At 41.8% G+C, this 21,184-nt stretch overlaps 1 long non-coding RNA gene across 1 annotated transcript in view; it reads left to right on the top strand.

The window, feature by feature from the left end:
- Positions 1-20,441, top strand: part of LOC137860462 (uncharacterized) — a 30,447-nt gene extending 10,006 nt beyond the window's left edge. The window contains exons 3-5 of the long non-coding RNA XR_011098925.1: positions 113-281; positions 924-4,516; positions 14,977-20,441. This is a non-coding gene — a long non-coding RNA (uncharacterized lncRNA). The remainder of the gene's footprint in view (positions 1-112; positions 282-923; positions 4,517-14,976) is intronic.
- The last annotated feature ends 743 nt before the right edge of the window (positions 20,442-21,184 follow it).

The raw sequence follows: 21,184 nt of genomic DNA on the forward strand, positions 1-21,184 counted from the left end.
GTCGTAAACAAAAGGTTCATGTCAGGGTGGTCTGTTTGAAATGCTTTTGCAGGAAATTAGATGTAACTTCTTTAAATGTGAAATAAATCTCTTTGTGAATTGTTTCCTTTAGTTAACCAAACCAAACTACATTACCTAGTAACAGAGCCTGCCATCCAGAGGCAAAAGAAATATGTGGCATGAAGACTAACTGTGAAGGTTTCCTGGCTGCAGGTCTATGATACCAGTACCAACCCCATCACCCAAGATGGATGACAGCCCCATTCTGTTAGAAACTACTGGTAAGAAACAGTCCATTTCAATCATGAGTGACAGCAGATATTGGCTGTTTGAGATCTGATTAATGATTCTCTAGAAAAGTGGTAAGGCCTTGCCGGCTGCACTGCTGGGCAGGAGCTGGATGTTGTGGTTTTCTGGTGTCTGGGCTTGTCACAGCTCTCTGTGATCAGCAGTCTGAATTGCCGTCCTGTGACTAGGTAATATCAATAGGAATTAGTGGTCTAACGCTGTTCATTGATAGATATAGAGAGTACCTAAGATTGCCTGCCTGAACTTATAAGTGTATGTCATTTATAAAATTAGGGGGCTTAGCTAACATTTCCTTGCCTGCTAACTGTATCTTCATCAGAAGCAGCTATGGCCTCTTCTGCATACAGACAAGATCACTGCCGTGAATTTTGAAAACCCTTTGGGTTGTGATCCCTGTGGAGGGCGTATGCACCTCTCCCATCCAGAATTCAGGTTGCCTGGATGTGTGAGCACAAGTACGGCTTTTGAAGTTTTCAAGGGCTTATCATTCATGCCATGTCTTCCTATGCGGATCTGGCATTACTAATATAAAACAGGGGCCCAAAACTGGCAAATTAGTTATTGGATTGCTCCATGCATCTGTGCTAACCTACGTATCGCCCTTCTTTGTGCAGTTGTTCAGGAGGTTAATGGATAATCCTGCCCTTGTGAATAGGAATGTTGCCAGCAACAACAACTGGGAGAAGATTATTGACTGTCTGAAGCAAAGCTTAGAAGATAATTGTTGTGTTTAAATGCTAATTCTATAGTATTATCCCAGTAACTTGTTGATGCATCTAAGAGTTGCTTGATGTCTATCTGTACACACCCATACATGTGCACACACTTGCCTGTGGGAATTCACATGCTTCTGCTGATATGTATGCAAAAGATCTGCTGTGTTTTCTTATTTGTAAACAGAAAATGATTGGTTTTATTTCCTGATAAAGGGAGCTATTCCAAACACACCACCAATTCACATCTATGTTCATCTTGCAAGCTGATCAGTTCATCCTCGTGCACTTGCAGCCGTGGTTTAAGATGCAGAAGCTGCAGAAATGCCACAGGACAAGCTAAAGCTGCATGTTACCAACCCCCCACTAGAGAGGTACTTCACCCATTGGGAGAAGCATTCGCAGACCATTACATCCTTCACTCGGCAGGGTTTGTGTGACATGAGAATTGCTACCTGCCACCCAATGTGTCTCATGCTGAGAGACAGGACTCTGAAGTACTGGAGCCTGGCTGTCTGCAGTCGGGGCTGCTGTACTACATCCAAAGCAAGCTCGCCAGTCAGCAAACGCTGCATTAATCTTTTGGGGAGTGTTTGTTTTGCTTGTTTTGCTAGGCTGAGTTTCAAGCAACTGATAATGTGTTTGTGAGCAGTTCTCCTGTTGCAGCCCATTTTTCAAAGGAAGTGCGAAGACCGATGCTCCCAAGGTTTGGTGGAACATGGGTGTGAAGGGTTATATATGATCTTGCTTCGATGTGTGAGCGTACGGTGCTTTCAAGTGCATGGTAATATGTCTGTGCAGGTACACCTGGGATAGTGGAGTTATGGCTCTGTGTGAAGTCTGATGAGTGTTTTTAAAAATATGCCTTGGTCATGGGTCTTCTCTATGGGTGCTAATTCCGCTCATGCAGCTACCTCACTGCAAGTGAGATGTGCATTTCCTTGCTCAGTAATAGTCAAATTTTCAAACTGCTGAAGGATAAACTCTGAAGCCTTCTGAGTATTAAATGAGATAACCACTTTATTGCTTAAAGGTTTATGAGAATGGAAATGCCTGGAATTTCAGGAGGAAAATGACAATGTATATGGCTTGTCGCTACTTGCAGTGTTGCTGCTCTGTCCAGCTGCATTACTGTTGTTATAGTTCTCATAGGCACTTAAAATCACTTCCTTCAATATATTTATGCATTTAGTTTCTCCTAGCAAAAAGGAATTTAAATACCTTTTAGGATGTGGAAAGTTCAGATATGATTCCAGAGCCTCCCAGATGTGTAGGACCATAAAAACAAGAAACATTTTTCAGGACATTTTAAAGCTTACTCTCCATTGTTATTAACCTAATCTTTCACCTTTTCCCAGTCGCAATAAAGATGATTTCAAAGGCAGAAATGAGAAAAAATATATTCTTTCGAATCTACCGGTTTGGGGGCCTGTTGCACACATTTTTCTGTTTCTATGTGGTTTTAAATTACATTTCTGCTCTGAAGTCAAATCATCCGTTAACATGTTGGTCTGGAAGGCCCCAAAGCTGCTGCAGACCTGGCATGCAGCAAGCAGGCTGGCTAAATGGGGAAAGCTGTCGCTCATCCTTGCCTGCCGCAGACACAAGTGCTATGAGAATTCCCCTGGTGCAGGGAAGTGTTGTGGTATCAGACTCAACATTTATTGGTGTAGTAACAAGAGAGTTCCTCCAGGCCCAAAGTAACATTATAAAACTCCCCTTTCCCCAAATCAGCTGCTTGAATTCGATTTAAGAGAGGGTTTCGTGTCTTGTATTTTTCTGTGTACTTCTTTGTGAAGAGTAATGCCAATCCTTATGCTCAGTCTTCAACAGTAGTATGTGTGGTAGGGTTGGGCTGCATAGGACAGTTGTGTCCTACAACGTAGGGTGCTGTACAGACTGCTGCTAATGATAATGGGGATGCTGTCCAGCTCTTGGTAGTGAAAGGTCCCCAATATGGATGGACCACAGTGTGAGGAATGTAATATCAGATGTGTGTTAAGATTTGGGATGCAATCCAGTGCCTACAAAATATAAGCATAATTCCCCTTGCAGAACTTATCCTCGTAATTTTCCTGAGCAAGCTTTGATTCTTTTGTGTGTTTTCTAGAAAAAAAATAACTTGGAAAAACAAAAGATTTTCATATGCTCTGGAATTTCTGCAGTAAGAGTATGCAGACTTGAGGCTAGTTACTGAGAACCGTCCAATGTCTAGCTAAGAGTGAAAAAATAACCATGTCACTTCTTTGGAACCTGATCTGAAGTTCACTGAAGTGAATGAAAGGGCTCCTGTTGGTTTTAAGTGGATCCAGCCTTTACACAGTGAACAGAAGACATGTGTCTTATCTGCTTAAATGTGAAAATGTTATTGGTAATTTATGTTGATAGAAAGAGCACATGGTAACTTTCTTCCTGCGTTTATATAACAGGAGGCAAAAGCTTCAAGTGCACAGTAAAAAAACATGAAGGATGCAGTTGCTTATAGCCAGCATGATGACAGTGACACAACCAAGGATTGGGCTGTTTTAAGGATATTTGATGGAAGGGAGACCATTAGGTACAAGTTTCCTGTTACCATCCTGCCTAAAAAAGACAGCCCACCACTCAGGTGAGCCGTGTCATCGCCAAGCTTGCAGGAGGGGAGATGGTTCTTACCGATACACATGTCTGATGTTTTCTGATTTTGGTTCAAGTGACACCGCATTCAAAAGATTTGAAGGCCATGCTGAAGAATATTTCAGAGCAGGAAAGTGTGCAGGGATAAGATGGCTGAAGCCACTAATCAGTAATAAATATAACATGATGCTTCATGCGTACAGGTCCTGCTTTGCATTAATAACTTGATAAAAATCAACAGACTGTCTGTGGATTTTCATGAGTATTAAATCAGGAGAGAGTAAAAGGAAAAAAAAATTCTTTTTCATTTTTTCTTTAGGTATGCTGACTCAATTTGTTTGTTTCTTTGGAATGCTGAAACAAATAAAGAAAATGAATAGAAATGTCAAGACACTGGAATAAAACCAACATCAAAAGAGAATTCTTTTGAGCTGATGAGCTGAGAGACGAAATGGTAGCAGCAGAGCAGCATCAGTTGGGGGTCAGATACTGTATGGTAGATCTCCACATTTTTTAGCCATCTTTTGAGACTGATGCCTTGTGTTACATGATCAGAAAACCAATTGCCAGAGGAAGTCCCTGAAACTACTTGTTGTCAAAGAAACTTGCACCATCACAAGACATCACCTCCACTTTCCAGACACCGAGTCTCCAGACAATTAACTCACGTCTGCTGTTACTACGTTGTTTCTCTCACACTTCTCCTGGATATGTACGAAACTGTCGAGCTGAATTACACTTTATAAGGTGATAGGGAAAAGATCTAACATCTATTTTTCCCTCTTGCAGATTTTATAGTGTGGGGGATGCTAATTTTTACAGCCTAAAAACCAACCAAACCAAAGAAGTTCTGCTGCTCCTGAACTGATATCTTCCAGGTAAACAAGAACATCTGACATCACTGGCAATTATTATCACCTCTTTTTATTTTTTTTTAATCTCTACTTTCATGAGCAGATGTTAGGAAAGGCATAAGAACAAACGACTGTTTACTGAAATCTAATTTTTGACATTAAAATGAACCAAATGAGCTCAAAAGGAGAAATATAAGCCTGGACTGAAGTCTGGCATCACCTTCTCAATCCCATTTCAGACTGCTTTAACGTAGGGCAGCCCCACTGCACAGGACAATATAACCTTAGTACATATGCATGATGCCTTCTGTGCAAATGAATCCAGCTGTTGCAAAAAGGGCCAAATTCAACATCTTGGCAATAGCTGAGGATGACCAAGTTCTCGAGGTATTTATCAGCGATCCTACTTGACATGTGATGTCTTCCTAATGACATTCAGCAATGGAGACAGGTAGTAAATAGGGATATTTGAAGGTCTTGGCTATGGTAAGAAAATTCACTGCATGAAGTGTTTTCTACCTTAGTGAGATCTTTTAGCCATGTTGCTTGAAAGGTTCAGGTTTGCCATTTCCTTTGCTCTTTAATAAGCTATGCAGCTTGTTCCACACATTTGCTCCCCGACTTTTTCCTTCACGTTTGAAATGTTCTTGAGTTGTGCAGGTAAGTTCCTGCCAAAGCCAGAGCAGAAAGCTTATGCAGGGTTTCCTTCAAAGTAGACATTTCCTACACAAATGAGAGAGAATTACTCATTGAATTTGTTCCACTTGAGGTTTTTTATGTGTGCAAGTATTCTTTGCTAAGTGTTTTAGTAAATACTAAAATCTCAGGTATGTTAAGGGGATCAGCGAAATTCATGCCAGTATTAAATGAATAATTGGGGAAAATGAGTTTAACTGTGCTACATAAAACCTATAATGCTTATGGCTATGTTCTTTAGCTAAATGGTTAAAATCTGCGCTTACACCAATTTGTCCAGGATGGTAGGAAGGTAGAAGAGAAATGGCGATGACCTTGCAGTGAACAACATGAGACCATGTGAGAGGATTATTTGGCAAATGATGATAGGCAGTTGAGGCTTCGGAAAACTTCAGGAAACTTCATTGCTTCCACTAGAAAACTGTTCATGGAGAGGAAAGCAAACAAACAAACAAAAAAACTAAACCTATTTAATTTTTCTAGTAGCTCTAGTAACTTTTGAGATCTCTATCAGGTTCCAAGTCAAAAATGATCACCGATTATATTCCAAAAAATAATAATAAAAACTTAGTAAGAAGAAGCCAATGCTGATGCTTCATTAGTAAGCTTAGTAGTTAACCTCAGTAGTTAAATTACTATGCTTTTTTTTTTTTTTTTTGGGGGGGGGGGTAAAAACTCTGATCCTGTTTTCACTTCTGTAGAAGTATTGCAGTTCATCTACACTGCTTTTGTACTTGGTCTTGTTCTGATCTTTCTCTAAGCTCAAAGCCACGCTTTGGCTGTGCACCTCTGGCTGTTAGCCCTCTGTATTTCTTTTAGAGATGAGTTGGAGGCCGAGAGATATGAACTAAACAGCGCATTATCCAGTTTTGCTCATGGAGTGGACTCTATTTTGTGAGCAGTACAGTGGGAAGAAATATATTGTTAAACTGATTTTCTGCTTGCTGCTTGATTCACGGTGGCAGGTCAAAAATGTTGTGGCTCATGTGGCCATTTGAATGATCTTTCATCTGATTTTAGCCCTATAAGTTGGACTTCCATCCTTTTAAGTACAAGTTTTTCTCCAGAAGATTGGAAATGGTTACTTGTGCCAGTTAAACTCCAGACAGTCCTTTTAAACTCCAAAACAGGGACTTGCAGAGCCTTTGGATCTGCTGGAATGCATTTCAAGGTTCTGAACATGTAGGACAGAATTTGGGAGGAGGAAGAATCCTATTTCAAGAGCCCAGGTACACCAGGGCACTGCAGATTTGCTGCTGCGCTGGTGGGGTCCTGGTAGGGTCCCTCTGGCTGCAGTGAAGCAAAACCCTGCTTAATGACCCCATGAGGATCTGAAAGCTTTTTCTAATTAAGAAACCTCCTTTGCTTGGGTTCACTGAACTGCATGGACTTGCCATGGAGGAAGGAGCTATGTTTAGTCTTTAGGACTTGAAGGCTTTGAAAATCAGTTCCTGAATCTCAGTCCTTCCTTTAAAAAATCCTTGTTGCAGATTGCTACTCGGAGTTTAAAAAATAGATGTTCTGCTGTGGGACTTGTGGGAAAATAGAGCCTATAATTTATCTGTAACTGCCTAATGGTGTTTGATAGTTCACATTTTAAAAAATACTATAAAAAGAAGCCTTCTAATTTTGTTAGGTAGAATACTAATAGGGGGAGGGAAAGAGGTCGAGAAGAGCAGAGATCAGGGAAGACTGGCATAAGCTTTCCCTTCTGTTACCTGCAGGCACATTTAAACCAGCTGTTGCTCTATTGGAGAGGATTTTAAACATCTAATATATGCACAGAAATACGACACATTTATTTTGTTAGTTTGATCAAGCGTTTAGAAACAGCACCCTCTACTTTTAATACTCTCCAAAGGCAGCAACGCCTGGAGCTTTCCTCTTGCCATCTCACCTGGTGAGAGCCCCCCTGGCAGGCAGACCTGGGTCAGCACAGCCGTTCCTCCTCGTATGGGTGAGGACTTCCCAAGGGTTGATGTCCTGCCCCATCAGAAGCTCTGGCTGTAGTGTACACTGTTTAGGTTACTGGTGTCTCCATGCCCTCATGTTGACACCTATTCTCTTGCCCACCTCTGAACAAAGTTGAGGGACCAGGTCCCCCTGGTAGCCATCAGGAAACACCAGTGAAACCAGTGGAGCTGATGGTGTCAAGGCCAGAGTTGGGAGCAATATTTTAAGTGGCAGCAGCCAACATGATCTATTGTCAGAGTGGGCAGTGCTGGACCTCCGTTCTTCCCTTGCTCCCCCTCCCTCATATTTATAGGTTTCTAATTTCCGCTGGATAATGAATATCACTCTTCATTATAATTATGTTAAAAGGTACCAGCATGATGATTCAGAAACCCTTGAAGATATAGTCATATTTTCAGCAACAGATGGATTTAACACTGCAGATGGAGTGTTAAGAGTGCAGGTAATAACAAACTCAGCAATGTACTGTACTGAAATATAATTGGAAAGTATTAATCATATATTGGTTACTTCAGCTTCACTAAGTAGATGTTTAATTTTCATCAATCTTTTTACCAGATTCCCGGAAAGGTTTCTGTGTAGACGGAGTGTGGCTTCTAGGTGAAACGATTGCCCAAGTTATTAATGACCAAGGCCTTGATCTTGCAGGCATGTGCCCATGGCTTACCCAGGCATGCAGAATAAAAATCATTTGTGTTAATAAGGCTGTCAGATGGGGCCCCTTTCATATGGCCTACAGTTTCAGCTGGTGAATAGTCAGTAGTAAAACTGAGACCCCTCCGAACTCAGGGGCCGCGGGAGACCCGCCAACAGGAACTGCTGCCTGCAGATTTGGGGCAGAATGCAGGCAATTTGAAAAGCCCCGTTTATGGAGGTAAACCGGGGCTTTAAATCTTCACAGAACTGGTTCTTAACATGTCAACAAAACTGGGAAAGACTGTTTTCTTGCTATTCCTTGCTATTTTCTCCAAGGCCTTTTGAAGTTATCTGCGTACAGGGAAATGTCGGATACTCTTTCTGTAAACCCATAATTTTGACTGGTTTTTAAAATGCCTCTTCCTAGGGGTTGCATTTGAAGCCTGGATTACTCAGGGGAGTTTTGGCTCTGAGTGGGCCACGCAGAACCAGGGGAATCAGTGATGATGCCTGGTTGCATACCAACACTCTTATTCTTTAATTAACATTATTTATAATTAAGATTTCATGCGTAGGATCAGAAAGTGGCCCATGCTCTGTTCTGTCACCTGGGGATGCAAGGAGTGCTGTAGGGCAGATCTGCAGCTTGCACAGCAAAAATCTCCATCCTTTTTATGGCAGGAATATAAAACATGTTCTTTTTGGTGAAAGCTGATATATTTTCTTTTGACTACACTGCTGTGGGTGCTGTACCTCAGGTGGTTTGTGTTCACATTCTTCACTGTGGGTTTTGGCACCTGGTGAAGCTGCATCACGCAGTGGCTGAGGTCGGAAGGCCCCCTAGGTCCCCTGGGTCCCCCCTGCCTCAGCAGGGCCACCCCAAGCAGGGCCCACCCCACATCCAGGTTACTTTAGGAGTCCCCAAAAAGGGAGATCACAGCCCCTCTGGGCAGCCTGTGCCAGGGCTCCCTCACACTCCAACACATCTCCACTGCCTTCCTTTGTAAGTCCCATGAAATACTCTGGCTGAATGCTTTGGTCTTTAGCTGAAATATTTAGTTTTCTAGTGGTTTGTGGATCCTGAGAATGTAATAAAAATCTGGAATTCTCTCTGGAAAGTTGACTCTCACTTGATGGTACAATAAAATCGTACTTTTTTATCTTGGCTGATGAGAAAAAAAGATCAGGTAACAAAATTCAACATGTCTGGAAATAAAAATCGTCATGACTGGAAACCACGGGTGACCACAAAACAGTGCAGGATTAGTGCACTCTCTACTTTTTGACAGGCATCTGTACCCCTGGGAGATGCAAACAGGTACTGATCAATTGACCACGATAATAAAATGAAGGGCTGAGAATGGGAGTGACTCAAAATATGGTGTCTCTTTATGGGTACCAGACAAGACGACTTGTCTGTAAGGCACTTGTTACACGCTGCTTGTTGCTAGTATGCAAAAAACAGATAATTTTCTTTTATTTTCACTCACACTTGGAAATCATCCTTCCCTTATCCTCCCTTCTTACTCCATCGAGACTATGGGGGTGAGCACGAGCCCCAAAGCCGTGGCTGGGATCCCAGGCAGGGCTGGGTGTCTGAGCCACGACCACCTCCAAACTCTCCCTGCACAGTGTGCCGAAGGTGATGGGCATGGAGCTGATGTACATGAATGCAAGGGGGGTAATACAAAGGACAAGAGTTGTGGTGGATCAATTGTCCCGACTGGATGCAACCTGAAGACCTGTGTACATACTGGTAGGGCAGACTTTTGATCTTCATGGCAATGTTTGTACTTTTCTTCTCTCTCTCTCCCTCTTTTTTTTTTCTCCTTTTTAAATGAAAATTAATTGTATCAAAAGTGGTTTAAATTGTCAGGCTTCTTAGCCTTGATTTAAATCACGTGTTTCAAAACTTGTTCTGCATTAGTAGCTCAGAGTTTGGTTCCTATGGAGAGGTTCAGCCTCACTGTGCACCAGCGGGACAAGGACATTTGGTACTTGTTTGTGAGGCAGATAATGTATTGCACATACATGTAAATAATGTAACTTTATACACATCAAAAAACTGTCTATTTCTGTACAGAAGGTACTAAGAGGCAATAGATCTGCCTTAATAAATCATCTCATACTTTACTCTAAAAGGCTTTAAACTCCAGGGGACTGAGCCTGGAGGGCTACTGCTCAGACCAAAGGGGGTGAGTGACCGGGTGCAGCTTACATCACCAGGATCCACAAGAGCTGCAGAGCTCTGATGTCACCCCATTAACACTGGGACTTCTGCCTGTCCCTGTTTGCCCTGCATCATTTTAGCGTATGGGGTTTGATGGTTCTAATTACTGCGATGATTTTTTTTCCACTTGTGACAAACTGCTTTCAGATGAAAATTGCAACTCAAGCAAAATCACAAGTCACTATCTTTATGAAGGCATTTTATTTGCTAACTCAAGCTGTGTGAAACTTGCTAGATGTTTCAGAAAAATCAAGATAAAGTGTATACAGTATTTTAAAACTTGATAAATTATTGACACCGGAAAAATGCCCTGAGTTAATCAGTCTGATGGTTTTGTCACCATTTGTCCCTTGAGGATTCTGAAGTAGTAGATCACGCTCTAATGTTGGTCTGCTCTCATCGCTTGGAAAAGAGAAAACAAACATTCCTGTGCCTCAGCTCCTCATCAGTGTCTGCACTTGAATGAATCAGCTATTGAACTGAAGGAAAGGAAATATAAATTGACATGAAGAAAATGTTCACCCTGCAGCTGCAGAAGCAGCTAAGGTTGTCAAAAGTTGATTTTTATCCCTTCAGAGACCAGTAGTTTGGGGCACTGATCACATCATCTCATTCAATGTTTAGACTATATAAAAGTGTGGCTTAAAGGTACTCCTTTAATATGCCTTCCTTAATTTATTAAAATAAGTTTAGTGCAATATTGTGTTAATATCAAATGTGACTTTTGGCACATATTTAGAAAGGAAATGTGTGCCAGAATTATTTTAAAATAAGGAGAGTATTTGTTATTTTGAGACTTGTAACTCAGGAGTTTGTGTGGCAGAAATGCCCTGGCTGGGGGTCAGACTGTTGCATTTACTCACCTTGGTTTTGCTGGGCTTGCATGCACAACCGTGCAATGACACAGTGCTGTAACTTATTGCATAGGCATACCAAACAAATGCTAAATAGTCTGCTTTGGGAGTGATTTCCAACCACTTACATTTCCCGGACTGTGCCCTAGACCTCTCAGGCTGCTGCACTGAATTACCTGGAATAAATTCCTTGAACTCAGGTTGCTCTATTATCCTTGTTGTCTTTAGTGGAGCCATCATTTAAATGTTATATTTTTCTGGGCAATTTCTTTGCAATGTAACTTTCCTGTCCTTACTTTGAAGCTGTGCTTAAATACACAACAGAATACCACAGTTTCTCCCTGCTCCTCTTCTCAAGTGTGTTTGGAGAAGTGCAGGAATGTTAAAAGACAATCATCTTGTGAAATGCATGAGTTTTACAGGGGAGAAAAAGCAGCAATATATTTGTTGGTATTTCGGGTACATGTTATCCAGACCAGTTATCATTCAGTTATCTACAACAGCAATTAGTCTATCACTGTACAGATATCATAGATGGCAGACCACTGTTCAAGCCATCAGACTGGAGAAGAGCTCTACTTCTACACACTCATCTTTCTTTTGAGGTCAAACCTGCTTCTCTTTTTTGCTGCCTGCTTGTAGTTATTTTTCTTTCCGTCTGTGATAGCAGCAGCTCCTGAATTGGGGAAGAGCTTTCCTTGCTGCTCTGCTCTCTCCCAGCAGCAGTTTCTCATCCCATGGGCAGAGCAGACTTTGTCCTCCCTGCCAGTTTTGCACTACCCTCCTGAACACTGCTCCTGGTGGGTATTGTCTTTGTAAGTGGATGCCTCCTCGTTGCTGCTAAATAATATATGTCTGCCTTGAGATCAGCTGCATTAAGGTCTTCTGTGCCTCTCGGATCCTCCGAAACATATTCCATGAGATCCCTTTGGTTCTCTTCGAGCTGTTTTTTGTGTTTTTTAAAGATGCAGTTGAGTTTGGGCATGACAAAAAATCAATTCTCTACAGCACTGAGACCTGCTCAATTTATAGGAGTAAATGCTACACGCATACTTCTTTACTTACATAACTGATATTTCTTATTTTGTTACAGTACATATTTTTTTTAAGCTGAACTTTGAAGCTGATCCCTCTGTAATGCTTGGTGGCACTGCCTAGCTAAGTAGAAGCCTTTTATTAGTTTTAAAGGATTTGTTCCCTGTCAGATGAACAGATGCTAACATGCACCTGTAGTCTGTCTCCACTGGGAACTGTATTCACCACTACTGTTTGGAACCAGTTTGACAATTTTTTAAACCAACTTTATGATAAAAGATTTTTTTTAATGTAAAAAACTTTAGTGAAAAGCATCTGCTTTGTGTGTCTAGTTTTTTTTTTTTTTTTTTTTTTTTTTTTTTTTGCTAGAACTAAAAATTGATGTACATCTTTTGACTTGAGAATTTCTGTTCAAAATATCAACTGTCTGTGGAAAAAGGAGATGGAGAAGATTTATCTGAGGACTTGTCAAAATTCTGTCCAGACATGGTGATGACAACTTCTGTGTTTTAGCTACTTATCATAATTTGTTGATGTTTTAGATACTCTTGTTTGATATTTGTATTCATGTGGCTTAAGTAAATGACTTAGTTGGGTTTTATTCCTAATTTTTCCATTGGCTTCCTTTGCAACCCTGCACGTATTTTTTCCAAGACATTGGCCAGTTTTGCACGCTTTATTTCAGGAACTGGAGGATGAGGGCAAAAGGGTGGGGAGAGCAAACAAACCTGGAGACCCCTTAGCCTTAACTTTGAGATGTTCTCAGTGGTGGGTTTCTAGCATGAATTGACTATTAATGATGTTGCAGAGCACTGGGCAGGCATCATCTGGGCATACAAGCTCCAGAAAGACAAAGTCAAACCAGAATTAGCATAGAGAAAAACTAATGGCAAAATCAGAAGAATGGAGAGTCTACTATAACAGAGTTTGGCTTGTTGAAATCAGCAAAACAAAGCCTGAGAGGCAGCTGGAGGTACCTCTAAGTACCTTGATATAAACAGAGAAAGCTTAAAATAAATAAATAAATAAAAATCCAACAACAACACTAGTCTATTTACACTAATAGACAATATCAGCACAAAACCAAGCATGCGAACTGCCATGGAAAAGGGTGGTTTCTATCCAGCAGAGGAGAAAGATTTGAACAGCTCTCAGATGGAGGCAAGAAACTCCACAATTGGAGCATAAAACATCTGTGAAAGGGGCTTTATGTGCCGACTGTTTATGAGTGCATGGGGCAGAAGGTGACAGCCACATCTCCATGTGCTCCCTCCAAACTTCAGCTGTGATTAACCCTGCCTCCCACCCAGCGACCCCCCCACAACCTGCAGGTTTCAGACTGTTTCCATCTGTTGGCAATAACACAGATCTTCGCTATCTTATTAAGCACTGCAGCACTCTTGCTCGCAGAAAACATTGAGGATCTTCATAGGAGACAGTGCTGAAGTGCTCATTCCTTTCACTGTTTTGCCTGTTACCCAAATCTTTGCACTCCAGTATCAGGGATCTGTGTTAGCTGATGGCACTAACCACTGGTCACTAGACTAGCCTGGAGCTGCAGAGGCTGTGTTCAAAACCAGACTCTTTTTTGAAAGCCACATTAACTGGCACTGAAATCAGAAAAGCTAAGTCTGTGCTAAAGTGTTAAATGTTTATAAATGCTTGAGCTGTTTTCCAAGAGAAGCAATGCTCTTGGAGTGGTTTGCACATTCCTTGTGAGTGTGGCTTCTGGACCAGCAATCTCTGACCCCCTCCAGAGCACCATCCTTGCCTGGACACCTTCAGTCCATCTCTGATGGAGGGACAAGAGCAGCAAACAGTTTCTGTCATGGTGCAGCTCTTCACCCACCTCTACAACCTCGTGCTGCTCTCCCAGTTTATGATCTGAATCGTGCATCCCTGCCCATTGATAACCAGTGGCTCAAGACTCACGTGGGTATGTTGTCTAACACAATTTCACTTTCATACTTAACCCAAATCAGCATTCCTTTACCACACTGTTTCCCAGCTGTAAAATCCTCCGTGAGCAGGCAGAGACTGTCACAAGCTGGGCTGCATGGAGCCAGCAGCAGCTTCTCTTGGAGATGACTCATGCCATTTCAAACTATCTGGCTAATCACTAAGCTGAGATCTGCGGCTTTACAGACAATATATAATATTTGCTTTGCCTCTGTGCATTGCGTTACGTTTTGGATCCTTTTCCATTAGGATTTGAAGCATATAGACTGCATCTAATCCAATTTATCCTGTTCATCTTGGCAATGCTGGCAATGCTGACAGCTCAGAGAAAACACTTAATTTGACTAAGTGTTTTCAGTTTGCTTCTCAAAATATTTGAAATCATTAAAGCCAGAGTACCCCTGCGCTGCAATACACAGTCCTGACCTACTTTAGCAAGTTAATTACAATTTGCAGATCCCACCGTCTTTGCTTATGCTGCAGGCTGGATGGGAGTTTACCTGGCTAAGGCTGGGCTTGGTGGTTGGGAATAATTCTCCTGGCTTGATGCATTTTAATATGACTCTTGAGAAAGCACTTCAGATCTCAGAGCAAAACCAGGGAACTGTCTGTGCCACACTGCCCAGGGTCTCTATGCTGGGCACTTGGCTCTCCAGGCAGATCTCTCCTGGTGTAAGGCTGCTCGAGTCCTGGTGTTCATGTTTGTATTCGCTGCTGCCTGCACTGCCTGAAGTTCTGGGAGATGCCAGGAAGCTCTCAGCATTCTGGGTGTTTGATGATTTGGTCTGTCACTGGGATTCATGTTTACTGTAGAATCAATAATGATTCAAAAATGATGAAGTAGGTGTCTAATCCCAATTTCGTACAAAGATTGCGTCAAAGGAAAATCTCCAAATGGCTCCTTTTGAATTGCTGGCTAGGAGCAGCTGATTAGGTATTTTGGCTTGGTGGCACTGGAGCATCTGCCTGTGATGGTGAGGCAACAAGAAATTGCCAGGCACTGAAGGGCAGGTGATACGATCATGCTACACCAACACAGTGATCGCTTGCTTTATATCACATCAACATAATATCATTTTCTTTTGATTTTTTTTTTTAAGGATTTGCTCAAGAGTTCCCGCTCAGAGATGCATGCTGGCAAATTGCAATACCACTGAGAACGGGAGGTCCGGAGCTGCAGCAGGAGTAAGGAACTTGGAAAATGCAACTGGTGCGGAAGAGCGAACAAGGTCACTGGTGACAAGGCTCTGCTCCATCTGTGCAGGCACGCTCTTGAGCAGAAGCATTCCAGCAACGTGGCATTTTGTCACATTATTCCGTTCCTTTTAAATTTCAATAGCTGGTTATTTGCCTGCCTTTGGTTAGGAAACAAAGCCCCTCTTTGTGCAGCAACACAACGCGGCTATCTCGTGTAACGGAGAAATGAAATGCAAATAACGCAGGAATTGTGCTTGTCTGGGGAAGAAGGCAGCATTGTCTGGTGACAAGAGCAGGAGAAGGTGGTGTTGCCCAGTGCCTCTGACAATCAGTCCCAAAAGTGGAAGAAACCACAGTTTGTGGAGTCTTCTGATAACACTGACATTAAAACCTCCCATGTCCCCATTTCATCTTTCACAGAATAGGGACAAAAATTGCTCTGCTGTTTCGTGCAGTTCAGCAAAGCATTTAAAATTGCACTTTATCTTTTTGAGTACACAAGAAGTTCTCCAACTACCTGCACAGAGCAACGTTCACACAGAAGTGTTCTGTGACACTGGGTCTGAGTAATTTGTAAAGGAATTGGAGAAGTCTAAGTGAGAGCCATTAACCATTTAACCATTTAAACCACTCTTTTAACCATTTTTTTTTTCATTTTTGTCCATTTTTTTTTTCAAGGAAGCGAGAATTTTACATTAGATGTTAATATTTTTCTTTATCCTTTTTGTTCAAGCATGGTGCAAAGTGACTACTTAAAAAATACTGAAGAAAAATCAAACAAATGCTAGGGCAAGGCAAACCTTTGAATTACCACTCACTCAGAAATGTATTCAGAGTATTAATTTCTGGCACTGCCAATCATAAGAAATTAGACTTGGGTCTCTTTTGTTTTGTTTTGTTTTACTGTGTTGCACAGTGCCTGATTTCTTACCAGGTATGAACGCCTGAGGATCAGTTCTCAATGGCATTACTGGGAAATGAGAGGTTTTGTCCTGATTTCAGCATTTTCTCAGCATCTTGTTGGACCAGGTCTCTTGTTTAGCGTTTTTAAGCTATGCATACTCTTGCCACAGTTTTTTGTTTGCACCTATTTCTTTTCTGTCTCGTTTTACTCTGCATTCTCCAGCCCTCACCTCATTTTCTGCTCCACCACACCTCTTTGCTACCTTCCAAGGTCAAATCCATAAGAGACAGGCAGCAAAGGAGCAAGGGGCTTGTTCAGTACCAGCCCCCCCCCTCCAAAGAGCAATGTTAACTTGCACTGTGCATATGAAGAGCTATTCAGAGCTCAGATTGGTGACAGTCAGGGGACAGTTTAACCTCTGGCATCAGCTAGAACTGGGCAGCGACACGAGCCAGTGCAGTCGTGCTAATTAATGTACCCTGAGGGGACACAGCGAGGCACTGGCCGGGTCCACCTGAGACATACTGCTGTTGGTGCCGAGATGCCAATTAGAGTGTTCCCTCATAAAAATAACCTGTACTAAAAAAATAAAATAAAAAGGCAAAATTCCAACTAAAGTAGATAAAACAAAACTTAGACATAAATTACCAAAGTGGACTTGGTAATGTGGCTCTCTGATACATCAATACAAGGCAGGACAAGCTCTGCTGTCTCCAGGCTGGGCAGCAGCATCGGTGCTAACTTCCCTCACCTGCATGGGCTGGGGGCTGAAGGTATTCACACCCATCATCTCCAGCCATCTTCCATTAGAGAGCAGGGCTGAACATCTCAGGATCACAATCTCTGCAGCTGGCAGGGGGATGTCTCGGAAAGGATCTCATCCTATACCAGACACCAAATAGATCCACTTCAGAGTGAACAAGAAGTCAGGAGAGGCTTTGGTTCCTCCCCTGCTTCTGGTTTAACACCAATAGTGTATTGTCCTTTGCAGGCTCTCAGTTTCAAGTTCTTCTACGACCAGTCTGCAGTCCTCAAGCTGATTATCACTGCATTGAAAATCAAGCTGTTGTTGGAGTATGGCGGGGTCTTGCTTTCATCAGCCGACCAGTTCTTGATAACTGAGGCAAGGAAGCACTTTGTTCAGACTAGCTAGAGTCATGTTAATCTGCTTTTTTCTCTGTAGATGTGTTTGTGGTGGATGGGGGATCTTAAGCATGTATGCACTTGAAATATCTGAATGTTTCTGATGAAGAAGACCCCGAGGACCTTAACCTCATGTCAAAGCCAAACCCTCAGTATGCCTTTCTAGAGAATGCTCTTCCCTCAGCTGAAGAAAATCAATTTTGGGATTGATGTGAGTATATACCTTACAATACACTACTATTCCTCTAAAAATTATTTTATCAGAGTTTATATGGTGAAAGCACATAGCTGTATGGGGCACTACTTTACAGCTGACCGGCTGGTAGGAGAGAGGAACCATTTGGCAAATCAGACCAGACCAAATGGCATTCATTTGGTTAATCACCAGCTATTAAAATAGCATCAAATCATAGCAACCTATTTGTTTATCATTCAGGGCACAATTTTCTGCACAGTATATTCATAACTGCTGTACCCAAGCTAATTTTAAATGAGCCAACAAAGCCGTTTTTCAGCACTCTCCTGGGAAATGGATCTGTAGACTGATCGATCTCACTGCTTCTGGGGCTAAAGCCCCACAAAATCAGAGCTGATGACATTGGTGTTTAACTATGAAAAAAAGCTGATGCTTCCTTTAGAGACATTTTTAAAGCTCTGCATGATTTTAGTTTTTTTCATTGCTCCAAGGTCCATTTGACTTTCAGTGTCTTCAAGCAGGCCACTCCAACCATGTTCTCTCTAAGCATGAATGTTCAGGCACCACTGCAGACCACTTTGTGATTTCTATTTAGAGACAACATTCAGCAGTTCCTTGGTGGCTCCTCTGTTTTTCACCATGAATTCAGCAAACGATGAAATCCTTTTTCTCCAGCTCAGGAATATAACAGTAACTTCGATCTTGGTCATCAAAGTGCCGATCTGTTCCTGAGGGCTGACACTTCACTGCTGGAGTAGGAGCCCTATAATTAAGGGAAGCAGAGCACTAGAACTGTGGTCTGTGCAATGATTAAATCAATTGATTTTAGTACTGAGGTAAAAAATGGATGAGTAGCACCTTCCCCAAATACTTTTTTCATATAAGTAAATAAATGCACAGTTTAAAATTTCTCTTCTGCTACAGTGGGTGTCCTCCTAATCTAGCTTCCTCACTCCTAACATACCTGCAGAGAAACTAGGACAAATTTTGGCTTTGCTGGCAGACCTGTTGCACAGATTCCTATGATGTTCTTGCTCTCGGTACCAGCAAAATAGGTGTGTGCTTATTTTTAGGGTGCAATAGGATATGATGAAACCTCAGAGCCGTATTAAGGCTAGCTGAATCGTTGGCTTGACATTTCATGCTGCACGTCAGTTGATTGGTCATTTTATCACCAGTTATGAAGTGAAATTAGATAATCTCAATGCCATATGGTATACAGTATTTATAGTTTAGTATGTTTTCCATATATGTGTGCTAAAGCCTGCTTCAGGGATTTGTTACGGTCCTTGTGTTTACAGGATTTGGGTCTTGGGTGAAAGAAGAAATTGACAGTTGCTAATGTTTGACTTAAACTGATACATCGGAGGCCACATGGGCGAACCCTAATTAAAGTCAATTCACACTTTCCATCCTTCGCCAGGGAGGCTGTCAGGTCTCCTGGGACCAGACCCCAAGTCCACCCACCCAGCTCCATTACCTCCAACAGCAACTGGGACTGAGCATCCCTCATCAGTTAACTTCCACCCCATCTCCTCCCCCAAACAGCCATGAGCGTGTGGTGTCTCCTCCAGGTCTCTATCACAGGTGGACTTCCACCTGAAGCATCCCTACAAGGATTCTTGTCAGCATTGGGTTTAACCTCAGAAATTCTTGCCTTCCATCAAAATGCTCCATTCGCCTTGAAATCTTGATAAATAAGGAGCTACAGGATTAGTTATGTGGGACATTAGTCACTCAATATGTGTCATTATTTTCTCAAAACAAGACTAAATGAATGCCACAAAAGGGTCTTAAAGAGATCTGCTTTTGGAGCTGACTCAAATGCAATAAAATAAAAGCATCTTCTCAAAGACAAACATCAGCTGCCTGGTACAGGTACCTACTCTGGGGACCCTAGTGAGCTGTATGATGTGAATACTTTTAATACAAGTAATTTCTTGTCTGTTTCTCATCAAAATAGATCCCCATGCACATCTTCAGATCCAGTACAAGCAGCAGGAAAGCTGTGGTAAGCTTTAGAGCAGATGTGTTGGTCTTCTTGAGACCCAAGTCCCAGTCCTCATCCCTGTCTCTGATGCCATGTCTTGGATACTCAACGTTGCTGTAATGGCAGACACAACAGAAAGAGGCTGAGACTGGACCAATATTTTATTTATATTTTTTTTTAATGGTAAATAGTAATAACAATCAACAAGCCCTGAGAGAGGACAAGTGATGTTCAATTGCCCCCCAAGAACCCTGTGAGCATTGGAACAAAGAGGAGTTAATAAATGTTACAGTCAGGTTTTTTGGATGGGATTCTTGCAGAATATGATTTCATAATCCGCTGTCTCTAGTGAACAACAAGACCTCTGTAAACACTCAATATTCAAACAGAAAATTGTTTCTTGTAGGCTTCCATGGCACAAAATAAAAGCTCTGTAAATCTGGGCCTCCATATGTGGTTCTCAGCTGGTGTAAGTCCCTGAATGAATTACATGTGAACAGAGAAATTAATGCTACACACATGGTGGCCAAACTTGAAAGCAAAAATTGCAACTGAGAATATGCTGCAGTGGATTGTGAAATATTTGAAGATAAATGGAAGCTTGAGTCCTTGCTGATATAATGCATCAATGATGCATTTCAAGGGATACACAACCATCACAGCAAGATATTACAATACTGAGATCCTATTTGGGAGAGCACAAGGACTCGCGCATTAAAATCAAAGACTGAATTTAATCAGAACGCAAAAAAAGTAAGTTTGTAATATTGGCTCTTTACTGTGATTTTGAACAAAAAGTAATTGGGTAAAAAAATTGGCTTGCTCTTTTTAAAGAATCCCACAATTTACTGTTGCAGTAAATGTGTATCCTATCTAGGTTTTGAAATGATTGTTTTCTAAAGCTGCTTTTGTTAATCTGTAAATGTTGATGACAAATTACCCAAGAGTTTTTGTACTTTTGAAGCAGTTGCAATCTTTTTGTTATATTTTTTTCAACCCTCTGTAGGCAGGGGAGGAGGAAAGAATGTGCATGTTCCAGTGAATTCTAAATGAGGGCTGTGCCTCCCCTGTTTGTAAAAAGCCAAGCAAAGCAGTAAAAATAATAAATAAAACAAATGAAACCCTCTTTAATCCATTCATGAGCTCAAGTGTTTCAAGTAGACCATAATATTAAGACAAAGAGTTCTGAGAGAGATGGATCAGAGGAAAGGGCTATTGCTTAAACAATGTCAGCCCATTTAATTAAATTACGTATTTGTCAGCACTGTATTTTCCCATGTCCGGGATTCTTACTGTTGATTCAAGGCTTAAGGCCTAAACAGAAAGGGCAACAACTGCTGCGTATTTGATCCTGAGCAAGCTGTGGCCTTTGAAATGCCAGCACTTGACTTCTGGGAGAATGCTGGAGTGCTTTTGGGCAAGAGAGGGCACCAGCAAAAGAGATGATGAAAATATGTTCCCCCCCATCTATCTGACAGTGCCACGGCACCCTGAAGCACGTGGGGAACCTCACTGGGATTTTGTAAGCTTGGTGTTATTTCTATAACAGTCTACTTGTATTTATCACAAGGACAGTTGGGTCTGGGTAGTGGACCAAGAACAGGGCCAGAAGCCAGGAACTCTCAACTCCTTCCTTCCTTTGTCTGCAGTGGTTTGGCAGGTTTTTCTAATATATAAAATCTATAGTTTAGTCATGGACAATTGCAAATGTTTATTGCTTTATGGTCAACTTTTAAACTGTTTTCATAGCTGGTTTGTTGCACAAAATAGGCGGCTGTGCTTCCCTTCCCTAGATGGGTATCTTCTGCTTCAGACACCAGCAGGGCTGGAGAGAGCCACTGGGACTTGCAATGCAACAGCTCAGGATGAAGCAGCAGA

The sequence above is a fragment of the Anas acuta genome, chromosome 8 (genome assembly GCF_963932015.1).
Source record: "Anas acuta chromosome 8, bAnaAcu1.1, whole genome shotgun sequence".
NCBI classification, from domain to species: domain Eukaryota; kingdom Metazoa; phylum Chordata; class Aves; order Anseriformes; family Anatidae; genus Anas; species Anas acuta.